At 44.4% G+C, this 19,690-nt stretch overlaps 1 long non-coding RNA gene and 1 pseudogene across 1 annotated transcript; one reads left to right on the top strand and one right to left on the bottom strand.

Moving 5' to 3' along the window:
- Nucleotides 1-270: 270 nt before the first annotated feature.
- On the top strand, nt 271-2,577 carry LOC115197505 (uncharacterized). Its single transcript, XR_003879022.1, has 2 exons — nt 271-1,990; nt 2,355-2,577. It is a non-coding gene; the product is annotated as an uncharacterized LOC115197505 (long non-coding RNA).
- Nucleotides 2,578-10,477: 7,900 nt separating this feature from the next.
- Nucleotides 10,478-19,690, bottom strand: part of LOC115196617 (mitochondrial inner membrane protease subunit 2-like) — a 237,253-nt pseudogene continuing 228,040 nt past the window's right edge.

Genomic DNA, 19,690 nt, shown 5'->3' with positions numbered 1-19,690 from the left:
TTTGAGCCTTGTGGACCAGGAGCACAAACCACCACGTCAAGGTTAATTTAAAGTAAAAGAGACAATTGTACTGCTCCTAGCCTCCTACTGTACCATGCACAGTATGGTGGTGGTGTGACCTCAGTTGAAGGAAGGTTAATTCCCTGCGCTCCTCTACATACAGGAGCCACTCACTGTTTAATATCTATTACAGGGCCAGAGGATATGCCTCTCGATAATCTAAACGCCTTTGGGGTGTGGTGGGGGGGGGGGGGGGGGCATTCTGAGGCAAGGTATGAGCTCCAAAGTGCTGGAGTGACCCTGGACGCTCTCCGATTAGCATAATTGCATTTCAAGCTGGTCAAGACCGTATCTAAGAGAGGAGCAATCAAATGGTCAAATGAGACATGGCGCGTCACTGACTGCCTCAAGATTTCATTACAGAGTAGGTAAAACCGACAAGGGGCAATACCAGGCCAAAAACGATTGGAATATGTATGAACATATTGGAGAATTGTTTCTTCAATGATTGGTTTTTATTCCCCTCTGCTCATTGTAACGTTCAGAGTTTAACAATGACTCATCTCTTTGTTATTGTTCTCAAGGTATTCTCACTTTAAGATTGGCTGTGGCATATTGGTGTAAGGTAATACTATTGTAGTTATACAATATTGTATTGTAATGCAACCCTCAGGGGACGAAGGAACAGTGAAGATAGACACAACATCGGTCAGCAATAACATACTAATAAGCAGCAGAAAGGAACTGTCCTTGAGGAGTAGAGACGTCATACTGACATATGGCTGACTGATGCTCCTATTATCTCAGGATATACCATTCTGTCAGAATTCTTAAATCACTTCATGCATAAAATCTCACTGCGTATGATTTAATGTATTTGTCAGCGAGACAACACATCCTGAACAGACCATAAATTGTGGATAAAAACAATTCTGAATGGAAGGTGGATGCCTCTTTTTCTCGGGTCTCCCGTCTCTCTCTCTGTCTGTCACTCTCTCTGTCTTGTCTCTCTCTCTGTCTCGCTGTCTCCGTCTCTCTGTCTTTGTCTTTCTCTCCAGTGACAGCAGAGCAGAAGATGTTTTTCTAAAGATTATTTCCTGAGTCAGTTGGTTGTGTGCCTAAATAAGGGCATTTCTCACCAAGAGGACCCGAGTATCCTAGCAGCCTAAATAAGGGCATTTCTCACCAAGAGGACCCGAGTATCCTAGCAGCCTAAATAAGGGCATTTCTCACCAAGAGGACCCGAGTATCCTAGCAGCCTAAATAAGGGCATTTCTCACCAAGAGGACCCGAGTATCCTAGCAGCCTAAATAAGGGCATTTCTCACCAAGAGGACCCGAGTATCCTAGCAGCCTAAACAAGGGCATTTCTCACCAAGAGGACCCGAGTATGGTAGCAGCCTAAATAAGGGCATTTCTCACCAAGAGGACCCGAGTATCCTAGCAGCCTAAATAAGGGCATTTCTCACCAAGAGGACCAGAGTATCCTAGCAGCCTAAATAAGGGCATTTCTCACCAAGAGGACCAGAGTATCCTAGCAGCCTAAATAAGGGCATTTCTCACCAAGAGGACCCGAGTATCCTAGCAGCCTAAATAAGGGCATTTCTCACCAAGAGGACCCGAGTATCCTAGCAGCCTAAATAAGGGCATTTCTCACCAAGAGGACCAGAGTATCCTAGCAGCCTAAATAAGGGCATTTCTCACCAAGAGGACCAGAGTATCCTAGCAGCCTAAATAAGGGCATTTCTCACCAAGAGGACCCGAGTATCCTAGCAGCCTAAATAAGGGCATTTCTCACCAAGAGGACCCGAGTATCCTAGCAGCCTAAATAAGGGCATTTCTCACCAAGAGGACCCGAGTATCCTAGCAGCCTAAATAAGGGCATTTCTCACCAAGAGGACCCGAGTATCCTAGCAGCCTAAATAAGGGCATTTCTCACCAAGAGGACCCGAGTATGGTAGCAGCTACAGCATGCATGGTGTGTTGGCAAGGTAACGAAATATAAGATTATGAAGAGGCCAGCCTTTTCAGCTTTTTGTAAACATGGTAGAGGCAAGTAATAATTCAACAGTTCAAAGGAGCTTTAAGTCATCAGTCTGTAGTACAAACACTATGTTGGATATACATGCTTCTTAGCTAATACAATGAAATATGGTAGAAACAACTCAAATGTGTTTATTATTAAAAATAAGCATTGGGACAAATTGCTATGCCATTGGTGTGCATACAGATATTTGTGTTTCCATGGATTTACAGGAATTTATGATCTTGGGACTGGAAATATTACAGTATTCCATTTCAGACTATTAAAAGATGGTTCTCTGTTGAGTAATTATGCATATTTTATCATCACAGCACTGTGTGTGTTGACTCAGTGGGAGGGCCGAAGACACCTACAATGAGACTTTCTTCTATGTGCCAGTCTCATGCCAGACATAGCTGTTCCCATCGCAAAGTCAACAACAACCATTTAGCTACATTTGCTAAATTTGCTAGAAGAAGAGTTCATCAATCGGTTTTATGTAAATCCGTTTTTTCTGGCTCCGAAATGCATGAATAAAACCTCAATTGTAGTGAACTTCCTTTTCTCTGTTGCAGTCTATTGAAGTCAAATTATCAGTTCAAACAAATATGTCATGTAGGGACTGAACATGGATCTGAGGTTTCAGAAGAAATACTATAATAATAATAATAAAACATAGCCTACGCTCTTAGAAAAAAGGGTTCCAAAAGGGTTATTTGGCTGTCCCCATAGGAGAACCCTCTAGGGAAAGGGTTCTAAATGGAACCAAAAAGGGTTCTTCAACAGGTTATCCTATAAGGACAGACGAAGAATCCTTTTAGGTTAAAGATAGCACCTTTTTTTCTATGAGTGTACTCACAAGCAGTGGAAGATCTCTCTTGGCAGTAAACACTTTCATCATGTCAGCACAATAGCATTGTAACGTTAAAGGTAAATTAAAGGTACTCTCTACAATTTGACATATGACTTCCTACCTACAACAGCCAACAAAAATTACATAATTCAAATCTGTCAAAACACAATTTGTTGATGTTGTTGTTGATGTTGTCTGTAAGTAGGAAGTCACTCCTTTGTGTATGATGATGTCATGTTGTTGAGTGTGCCTTTAAGATTTACTGGTATGTTGGAAATGAAACAAAAACTAACACAAACGCATACAAAATTGCAGGTTGTTGTTGTTATTAATGCATATCACAGGATACACTAAACACCATGATTACAACTTCCTCTCGAATTGCACTTAGTATGTACATAATGGTGCCGGAGCGGATGGCTGCCATTTTATGGGTTCCTAACCAACTGTGCTATTTTGTGTGTTTTTTTCGCATTGTTTGTAACTTATTTTGTACATAATGTTGCTGCTACCGTCTCTTATGACCAAAAAGAGCTTCTGGAACAGCGATTACTCACCTCAAACTGGACAAAGATTTTTCTTTAATGAGTCCAACGTGAAGGATATACTGCTTCTCCGAGACCAGGCCCAAATACCGTCATTAGCGTGAAGAAAAGAGGGAAATACAGGAGGCGGAGATCGGGGTGCTTTGTGAGACTTCGTCGGCGAGTGGGTAACCCGCCTCTACCATCCATTTTATTGGCCAACATGCAATCACTGGAGAAGAAACTGAATGATCACTGTTCGAGACTATCCTACCAACGGGACATTAAAACTGTAATATCTTATGTTTCCAGAGTCGTGGCTGAATGACAACACGGATAATATACAGTTGGCTGGGTTTTCCGTGAATCGGCAGGACAGAACAGCTACGTCTGGTAAGACGAGGGGTGGGGGTGTGTGTATTTGTCAATAACAGCTGGCGCATGATGTCTAATATTAAGGAAGTCTTGAGGTATTGCTCGCCTGAGGTAGAGTACCTCATGATAAGCTGTAGTACACACTATTTTTTTTTTTTTAAATGTCACCTTTATTTAACCAGGTAGGCTAGTTGAGAACAAGTTCTCATTTGCAACTGCGACCTGGCCAGGATAAAGCGTAGCAATTCGACACATACAACAACACAGAGTTACACATGGAATAAACAAAACATACAGTCAATAATACGGTAGAACAAAAGGAAACAACAAGTCTATATACAGTGAGTGCAAACGAGGTAAGTTAAGGCAATAAATAGGCCATGGTGGCGAAGTAATTACAATATAGCAATTAAACACTGGAATGGTAGATGTGCAGAAGATGAATGTGCAAGTAGAGATACTGGGGTGCAAAGGAGCAAGATAAATAAATAAATACAGTATGGGGATGAGGTAGGTAGATAGATGGGCTGTTTACAGATGGGCTATGTACAGGTGCAGTGATCTGTGAGCTGCTCTGACAGCTGTGCTTAAAGCTAGTGAGGGAGATATGAGTCTCCAGCTTCAGAGATTTTTGCAGTTCGTTCCAGTCATTGGCAGCAGAGAACTGGAAGGAAAGGCGGCCAAAGTAGGAATTGGCTTTGGGGGTGACCAGTGAGATATACCTGCTGGAGCGCATGCTATGAGTGGGTGCTGCTATGGTGACCAGTGAGCTGAGATAAGGCGGGGCTTTACCTAGCAGGGTCTTGTAGATGACCTGGAGCCAGTGGGTTTGGCGACGAGTATGAAGCGAGGGCCAGCCAACGAGAGCGTACAGGTCGCAGTGGTGGGTAGTATATGGGGCTTTGGTGACAAAACGGTTGGCACTGTGATAGACTGCATCCAATTTATTGAGTAGGGTATTGGAGGCTATTTTGTAAATGACATCGCCGAAGTCGAGGATCGGTAGGATGGTCATTTTTACGAGGGTATGTTTGGCAGCATGAGTGAAAGATGCTTTGTTGCGAAAAGGAAGCCAATTCTAGATTTAACTTTGGATTGGAGATGTTTGATGTGAGTCTGGAAGGAGAGTTTACAGTCTAACCAGACACCTAGGTATTTGTAGTTGTCCACATATTCTAAGTCAGGACCCTCCAGATTAGGGATGCTGGACGGGCGGGCAGGTGCAGGCAGCGATCGGTTGAAGAGCATGCATTTAGTTTTACTTGCATTTAAGAGCAGTTGGAGGCCACGGAAGGAGAGTTGTATGGCATTGAAGCTTGTCTGGAGGGTAGTTAACACAGTGTCCAAAGAAGGGCCAGAAGTATACAGAATGGTGTCGTCTGCGTAGAGGTGGATCAGAGACTCACCAGCAGCAAGAGCGACATCATTGATGTATACAGAGAAAAAAATCGGCCCAAGAATTGAACCCTGTGGCACCCCCATAGAGACTGCCAGAGGCCCGGACAACAGGCCCTCCGATTTGACACACTGAACTCTATCAGAGAAGTAGTTGGTGAACCAGGCGAGGCAATCATTTGAGAAACCAAGGCTATTGAGTCTGCCGATGAGGATGTGGTGATTGACAGAGTCGAAAGCCTTGGCCAGGTCAATGAATACGGCTGCACAGTATTGTTTCTTATCGATGGCGGTTAAGATATTGTTTAGGACCTTGAGCGTGGCTGAGGTGCACCCATGACCAGCTCTGAAACCAGATTGCATAGCGGAGAAGGTGCGGTGGGATTCGAAATGGTCGGTAATCTGTTTGTTGACTTGGCTTTCGAAGACTTTAGAAAGGCAGGGTAGGATAGATATAGGTCTGTAGCAGTTTGGGTCAAGAGTGTCCCCCCTTTGAAGAGGGGGATGACCGCAGCTGCTTTCCAATCTTTGGGAATCTCAGACGACACGAAAGAGAGGTTGAACAGGCTAGTAATAGGGGTTGCAACAATTTCGGCAGATCATTTTAGAAAGAAAGGGTCCAGATTGTCTAGCCCGGCTGATTTGTAGGGGTCCAGATTTTGCAGCTCTTTCAGAACATCAGCTGACTGGATTTGGGAGAAGGAGAAATGGGGAAGGCTTGGGCGAGGTGCTGTGGGGGGTGCAGTGCTGTTGACCGGAGTAGGAGTAGCCAGGTGGAAAGCATGGCCAGCCGTAGAAAAATGCTTATTGAAATTCTCAATTATAGTGGATTTATCGGTGGTGACAGAGTTTCCTATCCTCAGTGCAGTGGGCAGCTGGGAGGAGGTGCTTTTTTGAGTGTGTGTTGCAGGAAGCAAATTTCAGCTTGAAAAAGCTAGCCTTAGCTTTTCTAACTGCCTGTGTATATTGGTTTCTAACTTCCCTGAAAAGTTGCATATCACTGGGGCTGTTCGATGCTAATGCAGAACGTCACAGGATGTTTTTGTGTTGGTCAGTCAGGTCTGGAGAGAACCAAGGGCTATATCTGTTCCTGGTTCTACATTTCTTGAATGGGGCATGCTTATTTAAGATGGTGAGGAAGGCACTTAAAAAAATAACCAGGCATCCTCTACTGAATGGATGAGGTCAATATCCTTCCAGGATACCCGGGCCAGGTCGATTAGAAAGGCCTGCTTGCTGAAGAGTTTCAGGGAGCGTTTGACAGTGATGTGTGGAGGTCGTTTGACCGCGGACCCATTACGGATGCAGGCAATGAGGCAGTGATCGCTGAGATCTTGGTTGAAAACAGCAGAGGTGTATTTATAGGGCAAGTTGGTTAGGATGATATCTATGAGGGTGCCCGTGTTTACGGCTTTGGGGTGGTACCTGGTAGGTTCATTGATAATTTGTGTGAGATTGAGGGCATCAAGATTAGATTGTAGGATGGCTGGGGTGTTAAGCATGTCCCAGTTTAGGTCACCTACCAGCACGAGCTCTGAAGATAGATGGGGGGCAATCAGTTCACATATGGTGTCCAGAGCACAGCTGGGGTGCAGAGGGTGGTCTATAGCAGGCGGCAATGGTGAGAGACTTGTTTTTAGAAAGGTGGATTTTTAAAAGTAGAAGTTCAAATTGTTTGGGTACAGACCTGGATAGTAGGACAGAACTCTGCAGGCTATCTCTGCAGTAGATTGCAACACCGCCCCCTTTGGCCATTCTATCTTGTCTGAAAATGTTGTAGTTAGGGATGGAGATTTCAGAGTTTTTGGTGGTCTTCCTAAGCCAGGATTCAGACACGGCTAGGACATCCGGGTAAAGTAGTGAATAAAACAATCTTAGGGAGGAGGCTTCTAATGTTAACATGCATGAAACCAAGGCTATTACGGTTACAGAAGTCATCAAAAGAGAGCGCCTGGGGAATAGGAGTGGAGCTAGCTATGAGAATTGGTCATCTAGGACGTCCGGAACAGAGAGTAAAAGGAGCAGGTTTCTGGGGGCGATAAAATATCTTCAAGGTATAATGTACAGACAAAGGTATGGTAGGATGTGAATACAGTGGAGTTAAACCTAGGCATTGAGTGATGATGAGAGAGATATTGTCTCTAGGAACATCATTGAAACCAGGGGATGTCATCGCATGTGTGGGTGGTGGAACTGAGAGGTTGGATAAGGTATAATGAGCAGGGCTAGAGGCTCTACAGTGAAATAAGCCAATAAACACTAACCAGAACAGCAATGGACAAGGCATCTTGACATTAATGAGAGGCTTGCTAAGCCAAGTGATCAAAAGGGTCCAGTGAGTAGTGAGGTCGGTTGCGGTCACGGCGATTCAGACAGCTAGCCGGGCCATGGGTAGCAAGTTGTCAGAATATAGTCTGTTTTTAGCCACCTCGTGCGTTTCCGTCGGTAGATTAGTAGGGTTCCGTGTGGTAGAAGGGACCAATCCAATTGGCAAAATAGTTAAAGTTATAGTGGCCCAAGAAAATTGGCCGATAGACCTATTCAGATAGCAGCCAATAAGAGAGCTAACGATTAGCTGGCCGCAGATGGGCGTTCAGGTTACGTCGCGATGGAGGGGCCAGTTGGATAACTCCCTCTGCCAGATAACGTCAGTAGTCCAGTCGTGAAGGCCCGATGGGGCTCCGCATCGGCAATAAAACGGGTCCGGATAGGTGATTGTAGGCCAGGAGTGGCTGATGGAACTCTTCAGCTGGCTAGCTCCGGAATAATTGATGTTAGCTCCGGGACCGACGTTAGTCAATCAATAAGTGCATCGACGATGTCATCCCCACAGTGACCGTACGTACATATCCCAACCAGAAGTCATGGATTACAGGCAACATCCACACTGAGCTGAAGGCTAGAGCTGCCGCTTTCAAGGAGCGGGAAACTAATCCGGACGCTTATAAGAAATCCCGCTATGCCCTCAGACGACCCATCAAACAGGAAAAGCATCAGTACAGGACTAAGATTGAATCCTACTACACTGGCTCTGACACTCGTCTGATGTGGCAGGGCTTGTAAACTATTACGGACTACAAAGGGAAACCCAGCCGCAAGCTGCCCAGTGACGCAAGCCTCCCAGATGAGCTAAATGCCTTTTATGCTCACTTCGAGGAAAGCAAAACTGAAGCTTGCATGAGAGCACCAGCTATTCCGGACGACTGTGTGATCATGCTCTCCGTAGCTGATGTGGTTAAGACCTTTAACTTCTATGGGCTACGTGGGACAAAATATCAGGGCGGCAAATTCAAAACAACAAAATCTCATAATTCAAATTTCTCAAACATAACTATTTTACACCATTTTAAAGATACACTTGTCCTTAATCCAACCACATTGTCCGATTTCAAAAAGGCTTTACGGCGAAAGTATAAAGTTAGATTATGTTAGGACAGAGCGTCAACAAGAAAAACCACACAGCCATTTTCCAAGCAGGAGAGGCGTCACAAAAACCAGAAATACAGCTAAAATTAAGCACTAACCTTTGACGATCTTCATCAGATGACACTCCTAGGACTCAATGTTACACAATACATGTATGTTTTGTTCGATAAAATTCATATTTATATCCCCCCAAAAAAATGTACATTGGCGCGTGATGTTCAGAAAATATTTTGCCTCCAAAACTTCCGGTGAATGAACACAACAATTTACAAAAATACTCATCATAAACGTTGATAAAATATTCAACTGTTATTCAAAGAATTATAGATAAACATCTCCTTAATACAACCGTTGTGACAGATTTCAAAAAAGCTTCACGGGGAAAGCACACTTTGCAATAATCTGAGTACAGCGCTCAGAAAACCAAACCAGCAATACAGATACCCGCCATTTTGGAGTCATCTAAAATCATGAATAGCATTGTAAATATTCACGTATCTTTGATGATCTTCATCAGAATGCACTCTCAGGAATCCTAGGCCCACAATAAATCTTGTTTGGTTCAATAAAGTCCATAATTTATGTCCAAATACCTCCTTGTTGTTTGCGCGTTCAGTAAGCTACTCCAAATGTAGGAAGCGCGCAGAAAATTTCACGACGAAAAGTTAAAAAAAGTTAGATTTACGTTCGTAGAAACATGTCAAACGTTGTATAGCATCAATCATTAGGGCCTTTTTAACATAAAACTTAAATAATATTCCGGACGATTCCAATGTCTTGAAAAATGTTATGGAACACAGCTACCTCATCATGTGAATGCGCGCCACTGAAGTCATGTCATTTTCTGAGTCACCAACTTCCCGGCCTTCTTGTTCGCTCTCTGTTTACTGCAAAAGCCTGAAACAAGGTTCTAAAGACTGATGATATCTAGTGGAAGCCTTAGGAAATGCAAAATGAACCCTAGGTCACTGTGTGTTAGATAGGCAATGACTTGAAAAACTACAAGCATCAGATTTCCCACTTCCTGGTTGGATTTTTCTCAGGGTTTTGCCTGCCATATGAGTTCTGTTATACTCAGACATCATTCAAACAGTTTTAGAAACTTCAGAGTGTTTTCTATCCAAATCTACTAATAATATGCAAATATTTGACTCTGGGCCCAAGTATTAGGCAGTTTACTCTGGGCACGCTTTTCATCCAAAAATGAAAATACTGCCCCCTATACCTTAAAAAGATAAACGGGCCAACATTTACAAGGCCACGGGGAACACCTATATGAGAATGCTGTTCATTGACTACAGCTCAGCGTTCAACACCATAGTGTCTACAAAGCTCATCACTAAGCTAAGGACCCTGGGACTAAACACCTCCCTCTGCAACTGGATTCTGGAATTCCTGACGGCCGCCCCCAGGTGGTAAGGGTAGGCAACAACACATCTGCCACGCTAATCCTCAACACGGGGGCACCTCAGTGGTGCGTGCTTAGTCCCCTCCTGTACTCCCTGTTCACCCATGACTGCGTGGCCAAGCACGACTCCAACACCATCTTTAAGTTTGCTGACGACACAACATCGGTAGGCCTGATCACCGACAACGATGAGACAGCCTATAGGGAGTAGGTCAGAGACCTGGCACAAGACAAAGGAGTTGATTGTGGAATACAGGAAAAGGAAGGCCGAACACACCCCCATTCACATCAACGGGGCTGTAGTGGAGTAGGTCGAGAGTTTCAAGTTCCTTGGTGTCCATATCACCAACAAAATATCATGGTCCAAAGACACCAAGACTCTCGTGAAGAGGGCACGACAACATATTTTCCCCTTCAGGAGACTGAAAAGATTTGACTATGAAAGGACTGTGACATGTTCACATGTATGACAGAAAGAGAGAAAGTGTGTAGGTAGGTACAGTATATATATGGCCATGAGTAAGCCTCTCCTCAGTCTTCCTCCTCCTCTGTTGTGTCCACGTGCCAGTTCAGCAGGGGTCTCTGCTCTGGAGGGAGGGACGGCTAGATCCTCTGCACCGATTGGGCGGCCAGAAGATGTGGGAGGCACGGACGTGCACTAACCCCAGAGACACCTGTGGAAAGGAGGATAGGAATAGAGTGAGTAAAGGAGAGAGACGAGGAGAGAGGAGGAGAGAGAGAAGGACAAGGAGGAGAGGAGCCTGGTCAAATAATGATCATACAATCGCTCATTAAATTATCATTAGAATCAAGGGGCAGTTCTATGGCGTTAATAACATGGCTATCAAAGGCTTGATGGACAAAACAAGTCCATTGTGACTAGTGTTGGCCGTGGGGGCATCTGATAATACTACAAATGTTTCAGGAAAATGTTTCTATTCAAAACAGTGTTTTATTTTTAGGTTAGGTTATTCTCTTAGTTGTGTTGTCACGACAACAGTTAAATAGACTTGATTTGAATAAAGAAATAGCAGCAGCAGCATATATGATCAGTCAAAAAGTTAAATGCAGATAGTTAAATATACTGCTCAAAAAAATAAAAGGAACATTTAAACAACACATCCTAGATCTGAATGAAAGAAATAATCTTATTAAATACTTTTTTCTTTACATAGTTGAATGTGCTGACAACAAAATCACACAAAAATAATCAATGGAAATCCAATTTATCAACCCATGGAGGTCTGGATTTGGAGTCACACTCAAAATGAAAGTGGAAAACCACCCTACAGGCTGATCCAACTTTGATGTAATGTCCTTAAAACAAGTCAAAATGAGGCTCAGTAGTGTGTGTGGCCTCCACGTGCCTGTATGACCTCCATACAACGCCTGGGCATGCTCCTGATGAGGTGGCGGATGGTCTCCTGAGGGATCTCCTCCCAGACCTGGACTAAAGCATCCGCCAACTCCTGGACAGTCTGTGGTGCAACGTGGCGTTGGTGGATGGAGCGAGACATGATGTCCCAGATGTCCTCAATTGGATTCAGGTCTGGGGAACGGGCGGGCCAGTCCATAGCATCAATGCCTTCCTCTTACAGGAACTGCTGACACACTCCAGCCATATGTAGTCTGGCATTGTCTTGCATTAGGAGGAACCCAGGGCCAACCGCACCAGCATATGGTCTCACAAGGGGTCTGAGGAGCTCATCTCGGTACCTAATGGCAGTCAGGCTACCTCTGGCGAGCACATGGAGGGCTGTGCAGCCCCCCAAAGAAATGCCACCCCACACCATGACTGACCCACCGCCAAACCGGTCATGCTGGAGGATGTTGCAGGCAGCAGAACGTTCTCCACGGTGTCTCCAGACTCTGTCATGTCTGTCACGTGCTCAGTGTGAACCTGCTTTCATCTGTGAAGAGCACAGGGCGCCAGTGGCGAATTTGCCAATCTTGGTGTTCTCTGGCAAATGCCAAACGTCCCTGCACGGTGTTGGAGTCTGTTTCTGACCGTTTGAGCAGACACATGCACATTTGTGGCCTGCTGGAGGTCATTTTGCAGGGCTCTGGCAGTGCTTCTCCTGCTCCTCCTTGCACAAAGGCGGAGGTAGCGGTCCTGCTGCTGGTTTGTGGCCCTCCTACGGCCTCCTCCACGTCTCCTGATGTACTGGCCTGTCTCCTGGTAGCGCCTCCATGCTCTGGACACTACGCTGACAGACACAGCAAACCTTCTTGCCACAGCTCGCATTGATGTGCCATCCTGGATGAGCTGCACTACCTGAGCCACTTGTGTGGGTTGTAGACTCCATCTCATGCTACCACTAGAGTGAAGCACCGCCAGCATTCAAAAGTGACCAAAACATCAGCCAGGAAGCATAGGAACTGAGAAGTGGTCTGTGGTCCCCACCTGCAGAACCACTCCTTTATTGGGGGTGTCTTGCTAATTGCCTATAATTTCCACCTGTTGTCTATTCCATTTGCACAACAGCATGTGAAATTTATTGTCAATCAGTGTTGCTTCCTAAGTGGACAGTTTGATTTCACAGAAGTGTGATTGACTTGGAGTTACATTGTGTTGTTTAAGTGTTCCCTTTATTTTTTTGAGCAGTGTAGTTAACCACATAGCTACCCGGACTAACTATTTAGTAGTCTTATGTCTTCTATCCTCAAGCCATAAGACTGCTACATTGTTTGTTAAATAGTTAACCAAATAGCTACCCAGACTATTTGCCCTTTTTGCACTAACTTTTCTGACTCATCACATGCACTGCTGCTACTGTTTATTATCTGTCCTGTTGCATAGTCACTTTATTCCTTGTTAAAAGTAAATATCTACTTCAATTACCTCGTACCACTGCACAGCGAGTTGGTACTGGTACCCTGTGTATATGTGTACAAGTTACAAGTTATCATTACTTATTGTGCATTTATTATTACTTTTATTATTTTCTGTTATTACTTGTCTATTATTTCTCTATTTTCTTTCTTTCTGTATTGTTGGGAAGGGCACATAAGTAAGCATTTCACTGTTAGTCTATACCTGTTGTGCTGCCATCCTGTTAGAAGGTAACAGATAATTTTATTACAATGGTTAAGGTGGATTTTCATTGTGTTCCATGGTGTTATTCGCCCCCTAGTGGAGCTTTCTGGTACTTAGAAAGACTGTACACAAACAGGAAGTAGAGAATTCGTTCTGCACGCATAGAAGCAGCTAAAAACAAAGCTACGGTGCAGATCTTTCAGTGTAGTTATTTCTTGTCAGCTTCAGCCTCGGAAAATATTTGTTTGTAAGTTCGAGTCAAGCGTTTAGCTAGTGATGATAATCTTGATATTGATAGAGTTGCTTACATATCAGTGTTAGTTGGTTGCATTTACTCAGACAAATTGCCTTGCCTTTCATGTGTGCCATCAGCTGTATTACTTTGCTCGTGCGTCATGCAAACGAATTGTAAAATATTCAATACTGTAGTTTTGTTACTGTTTCTAGTGTAATATGCTTTGTTATTCTACAGAGATGGTTGTACATTAGAGTAATGAAAGGAGTTAGCCAATTACCATATGAGTAACAATTAGCTACATGGTTTGGCGTCATGCCAGATGCATGGTACCTTGGCACGTGCTTTGTATTTTCATGCAACTTCAACTTGAAATGTATAATGTACAGCTACAGTATTTCGATTTGAATTGAATACTAACGTATATTATTTTCTGTATTTTGCAGTTTCACAACATAAACGCTTTCAATATATTAATTCAAGAAAAGTCACGCCTTGGGAGTTTTATTGAAGATTTAGTTGTTAGCTATCTGTCTAGTTTTGCATGGGAACGCAATTCAAGGGCAGAGTAGTGAAAAACCATCATCACGGCGGGCTCAAGCACAATAATAACCGCACACGGTGGTTATGTTTCTACGTTCATCAGCCAACAAAGCCTCTGTTCCTAGGGAAGACCAGCAGTCTACGATACAACAACCAGAGCCAAGTGTTTGACAGAGAGAGATGGAGGAGCCTCTTCAGCACATTGGGACCAAGTCTCAGTCTACAAGATCAAGGTCATCAAAACAGTCAAGCAGATCCTCAACTGCGAGTTCTGCAGCCATCAAAGCATGCACCAAGGCGGACGCAGCACGTGCTCAAGTCTCCTATGCTGAGAAGGAAGCTTCTGTGATGAAACAAAAGGCGGAAATAGAGGCCAGCTATTTGAAGCAAAAAGCTGACCTCGAAGCATGTTTATATGTTCTCCAAGTTGAGAGAACAGCTGCTGCTGCGTTGGCTGAAGCTGCAGCCTTTGAAGAAGCTGTAGGATCAGAACGCAGAGAGCTTCGCAAAGAACTAGACACAGGGACACAGCCCTTAAGTCCAGTCCAACGTACATGTGAGCATGTGCAACAACATGCTAGGCCCTACTTTGCTGAACTTCCATTTGAAGTGGAGACACAAGAGCTTAGTGTTGACCCAGCTACATGCCACAATCTAGAAAGTAGCAAACAACGGAGCATGAGCAGAGACTCTCCATTCAAAAGGAATGAACAGCAGCATGGTGGAAATGGAAAACAAGCCCACTTTCAGTCACACACACAAAGCTTCCCTGAGTCACAAGTGGCACCAGACCTCATCAAGTACCTCCTACGCTGTGAGATGGTGAGTTCCGGACTCCTGAAGTTTGATGATCGGCCTGAAAATTATTGGGCATGGAAAGCATCCTTTCTCAATACGACTGAGACTTGAATTTATCAGCCAGGGAAGAGTTAGATCTAATTACCAAGTGGCTAGGGGCAGAGTCATCTGAGCAAGCAAAGAGAATTAGATCTGTCCATATTTTCAATGTAACAACAGGGCTTAACATGGTCTGGCAATGACTGGGAGAGTGCTATGGTACACCCAAAGTGATCGAGAATGCACTGTTGAAGAAAATTTATGATTTTCCAAAACTGGCTAACAAAGACAATCACAAACTAAGAGAACTAGGTGACATTCTTCTCGAACTGGAGTGTGCTAAAGTAGAAGGGTACCTTCCAGGCCTCGCTTATCTGGACACATCTCGGGGGGTAAACCCTATAGCAGAGAAACTTCCATTCAGTTTACAAGAAGAATGGATAGCACAGGGATCCAAATACAAGGAGGACTATCGGGTAGCATTCCCACCATTCTCGTTCTTCTCGAGATTCATCAGGAACCAGGCGAAAACTAGAAACGACCACAGTTTCAGCCTCTACACTTCAACTAACCAGGTGTCTATGAAAGGAAGAAACCTGCCAGGTACAGCAGCAAGACACCTGTGACTGTATACAAACAGATGTGTCATCAGAGCCCTCAGACAACCAAACAAAACCCAGTAAGACAAAGGTTTAAAGCCCTGACCATCACTGCCCAATACATAACAAGCCTCATCCTCTTAAAAATTGTTGTGGGTTTAGATACAAAACTCTAGATGAGCGCAAATCATATCTCAAAGAGAATGGCGTTTGTTTCCGATGTTGTGGGTCAACTCAGCACAGAGCTAAAGACTGTAAGGTGTCAATCAAGTGCTCTGAGTGTGACAGCGACAGAGATCTGGCTGCTCTGCATCCAGGTCCAGCCCCTTCAAATACAGACACCACTACAGCAGAGAAAGAGCATGGCGGGGAGCAAGGTGATGATGCTCTTCTATCTGTCACCTCAAAGTGTACGGAGATCTGTGGTGAGGCAGTCAATCCAAGATCATGTTCAAAAATATGCCTAGTCAAAGCTTATCCAGCTGGGAAAAGAGAGAAAGCTGTTAAAATGTATGTAGTGCTTGATGAACAGAGCAACAAATCTCTGGCCAAGACAGAGGTTTTCAATCTCTTCAACAACAATGACAACTCTGCTCCATACACCATGAAGACCTGTTCTGGGGTAACAGAGACTTCAGGCAGGAGAGCCATCAACTTCATGGTGGAGTCTATAGATGGACACATGCAGCTCACTCTCCCTACTCTGATAGAGTGTGACATGATGCCAGATGATAGGATGGAGATTCCCTCCCCCGACATTGCGTATCATCATCCCCATCTGCAACCAGTGGCGGACAAAATTCCAGCTGTGGACCCAGACGCTCCCATCCTCCTGCTCTTAGGACGAGACATCTTAAGGGTACACAAGGTACGAGAGCAAATAAATGGGCCCCACGACACTCCTTATGCACAGCGACTCGACCTTGGGTGGGTCATCGTGGGTGAGGTCTGTCTGGGAACGGCTCACCGACCAGCCAATGTTAACGTGTTCAGGACAAACATACTTCAAAATGGTCGCACATCCTATCTGAGCCCTTGCCCTGACATCATCCAGGTAAAAGAGAACTACAACAGCGTAGCTCAGAAACACATCTCTCCCTCTACAGTGCACTCGAAAGATCCAAGCACAACTGTGAACACAGCCTGGGATGTTCCGTGTTCGACAAAACACAAGACGATGATAAACCAGCACCATCAGTGGAGGACAAAGCCTTCTTGGACATTATGGACAAACAGGTTTTCCAGGATGATGGAAACAACTGGGTGGCTCCACTACCCTTTCGCCCCACTAGACGTCGCCTTCCTAATAACAGGGAGCAGGCCATGAACCGTCTCACATCACTTTGCAGGACTTTAGACAAAAAGCGTGACATGAAGCGTCATATTATTGACTTCATGCAAAATATGCTGGATAACGACCAAGCCGAACCTTCTCCGACACTAGAGGGAGACAAAGAATGCTGGTATCTGCCCATATTTGGTGTTTACCATCCACAAAAGCCTGAACAAATAAGAGTAGTATTTGACTCCAGTGCTAAGTGTCAAGGCATGTCACTTAACAACGTTCTGCTCAGTGGTCCAGACTTAAACAACACACTCTTGGGTGTCCTAATGCGTTTCCGCAAGGATTGCATTGCACTACCGGCAGATGTGCAACAAATGTTTTACTGTTTTGGTGTACGTGAGGATCACAGAGATTACTTAAGGTTTCTCTGGTATGAAGACAACAATCCAGATAGAAACATAACTGAGTACAGGATGAAAGTCCATGTATTTGGGAACAGCCCCTCACCAGCCGTAGCCATCTACTGCATGAGACGAGCAGCTCTACAGGGTGAGAAGGAACACGGGTCAGAACCCAAGCAATATGTAGTGAGGAACTTCTACGTCGATGATGGGCTGACATTAGTAGCTACTACAGAAGAAGCTATCAACATTTTAAGAAAAACACAAGCAATGTTAGCGGAGTCCAACATGAAACTACACAAGATTTCATCCAATAGGAAAACAGTTATGGAAGCCTTCCCTATGGAGGACCGTACAAAAGATCTGGACCTAGGAGTGGATCCTCTCCCCTTTCAACGGAGTCTGGGACTTTCCTGGAACCTGGAAACAGACAGCTTTTCATTCCAGGTGTCCCACAATGAGAAGCATTTTACGCGGAGAGGCATCCTGTCCACAGTGAATAGTCTTTATGACCCCCTTGGGTTCGTGGCTCCAATAACAATGCAAGGTAAAGCCTTAATCAGAGAACTCTCTTCTGATCAGAGTGAGTGGGATGCCCCTCTTCCCACAGAAAAAGAAGAGGAGTGGAAAATGTGGAAGGAATCTTTGATGGAGTTGGAACATATGTATATTCAGCGGACCTACATCCCAGTCTCCTTGTCTACCACTCAAAGAAGAGAGCTACACATCTTTTTGGATGCCTCTACAGTAGCCATAGGAGCGGTAGCCTACCTGAGAGTTATTGACTCGGAAGGTCAATAAGCCATGTTGGATTTGTCATGGGGAAATCAAAATTGGCCCCTCGTCCGGCCCACACTATCCCACGCCTAGAACTGTGTGTGGCTGTGCTAGCTGTTGTGGAGCTTTTCGAGCAGCAGGCTTCTGGATTATTGGGAGCAAACGTCTGGTCTCTGGTATCATCCACAAGTATCATCCTGCCGCAAGATTAGAGGGAGGTTAGTTGACCAAAAGATGGCTGACTTGCCTGCAGACAGACTCACATCTGAACCACCATTCACCGGCGTTGGACTTGATGTGTTTGGACCATGGAATGTCATAACTCGTCACACTAGAGGTGGTAGTGCAGACTCCAAGCGCTGGGCGGTGCTCTTTACATGTATGTCTACTAGAGCAGTCCATATTGAGCTCATCGATTCCATGTCCACATCCAGCTTCATCAACACGCTGAGGCGTTTTTTTCTCTATCCGTGGTCCAGCAAAAGTGCTACGCTCTGATCAAGGTACAAACTTTATAGGTGCCTGCAGGGAACTGGGAATCGACACAAATGACTCAGAACTGACCAAATACCTCTCAGACAAGGGATGTACTTGGATATTTAATCCCCCACACTCGTCTCATATGGGTGGTTCTTGGGAGAGACTAATTGGGGTTGCAAGACGTATCCTAGATGCTATGCTGTTTCGGACGGGCTCCACTGGTCTCACACATGAGGTCTTGAGCACTCTTATGTCTGAAGTTATGGCAATAATCAATGCGAGACCCTTAGTGTCAGTGTCAACCGACCCTGACATGCCTGCCATTCTCACACCCTCAATGTTACTGACACAGAAGACTGCGCTTCGTCAGCCCCTTCTGGATACTTCAGCATGAACGACCTTCATGGAAAACAGTGGAAGCAAGTCCAGTGTCTCGCTGACACCTTTTGGAAAAGGTGGAGACAGGAGTACCTGACAACGCTGCAGAGACGCAGAAAATGGACAGCAGAAAAGCCAAATGTAAAAGTGGGAGATGTTGTCTTATTGAAAGACAGTCAGGCGCACAGAAATGACTGGCCAGTCGGGCTTGTGGTCAAAACTTTTACCAGTACTGACAAAAAGGTTAGGAAAGTAAAACTAAAATTGTCAAGCTAGGAGCTGTTTCTGAGACCAATCTCAGAGATTGTTGTTCTTTTTTCTGAAGCATCCTTGAGACAAAAGATAAGAATAAAAAGGACATTAATTGTTTCTTATGACATGTTTTATTTCATAGTGGCACAATTTCATTATACCAGGCGGGGAGTGTGCTGCCATCCTGTTAGAAGGTAACAGATAATTTTAATACAATGGTTAAGGTGGATTTTCATTGTGTTCCATGGTGTTATTCGCCCCCTAGTGGAGCTTTCTGGTACTTAGAAAGACTGTACGCAAACAGGAAGTAGAGAATTCGTTCTGCACGCATAGAAGCAGCTAAAAACAAAGCTATGGTGCAGATCTTTCAGTGTAGTTATTTCTTGTCAGCTTCAGCCTCGGAAAATATTTGTTTGTAAGTTCGAGTCAAGCGTTTAGCTAGTGATGATAATCTTGATATTGATAGAGTTGCTTACATATCAGTGTTAGTTGGTTGCATTTACTCAGACAAATTGCCTTGCCTTTCATGTGTGCCGTCAGCTGTATTACTTTGCTCGTGCGTCATGCAAACGAATTGTAAAATATTCAATACTGTAGTTTTGTTACTGTTTCTAGTGTAATATGCTTTGTTATTCTACAGAGATGGTTGTACATTATTAGAGTAATGAAAGGAGTTAGCCAATTACCATATGAGTAACAATTAGCTACATGGTTTGGCGTCATGCCAGATGCATGGTACCTTGGCACATGCTTTGTATTTTCATGCAACTTCAACTTGAAATGTATAATGTACAGCTACAGTATGTCGATTTGAATTGAATACTAAAGTATATTCTTTTCTGTATTTTGCAGTTTCACAACAT

The sequence above is a fragment of the Salmo trutta genome, chromosome 7 (genome assembly GCF_901001165.1).
Source record: "Salmo trutta chromosome 7, fSalTru1.1, whole genome shotgun sequence".
In the NCBI taxonomy this organism is placed as follows: domain Eukaryota; kingdom Metazoa; phylum Chordata; class Actinopteri; order Salmoniformes; family Salmonidae; genus Salmo; species Salmo trutta.
The sequence above is the reverse complement of the archived record's forward strand: the minus strand, read 5'-3'. Positions and strand labels throughout refer to the sequence as shown.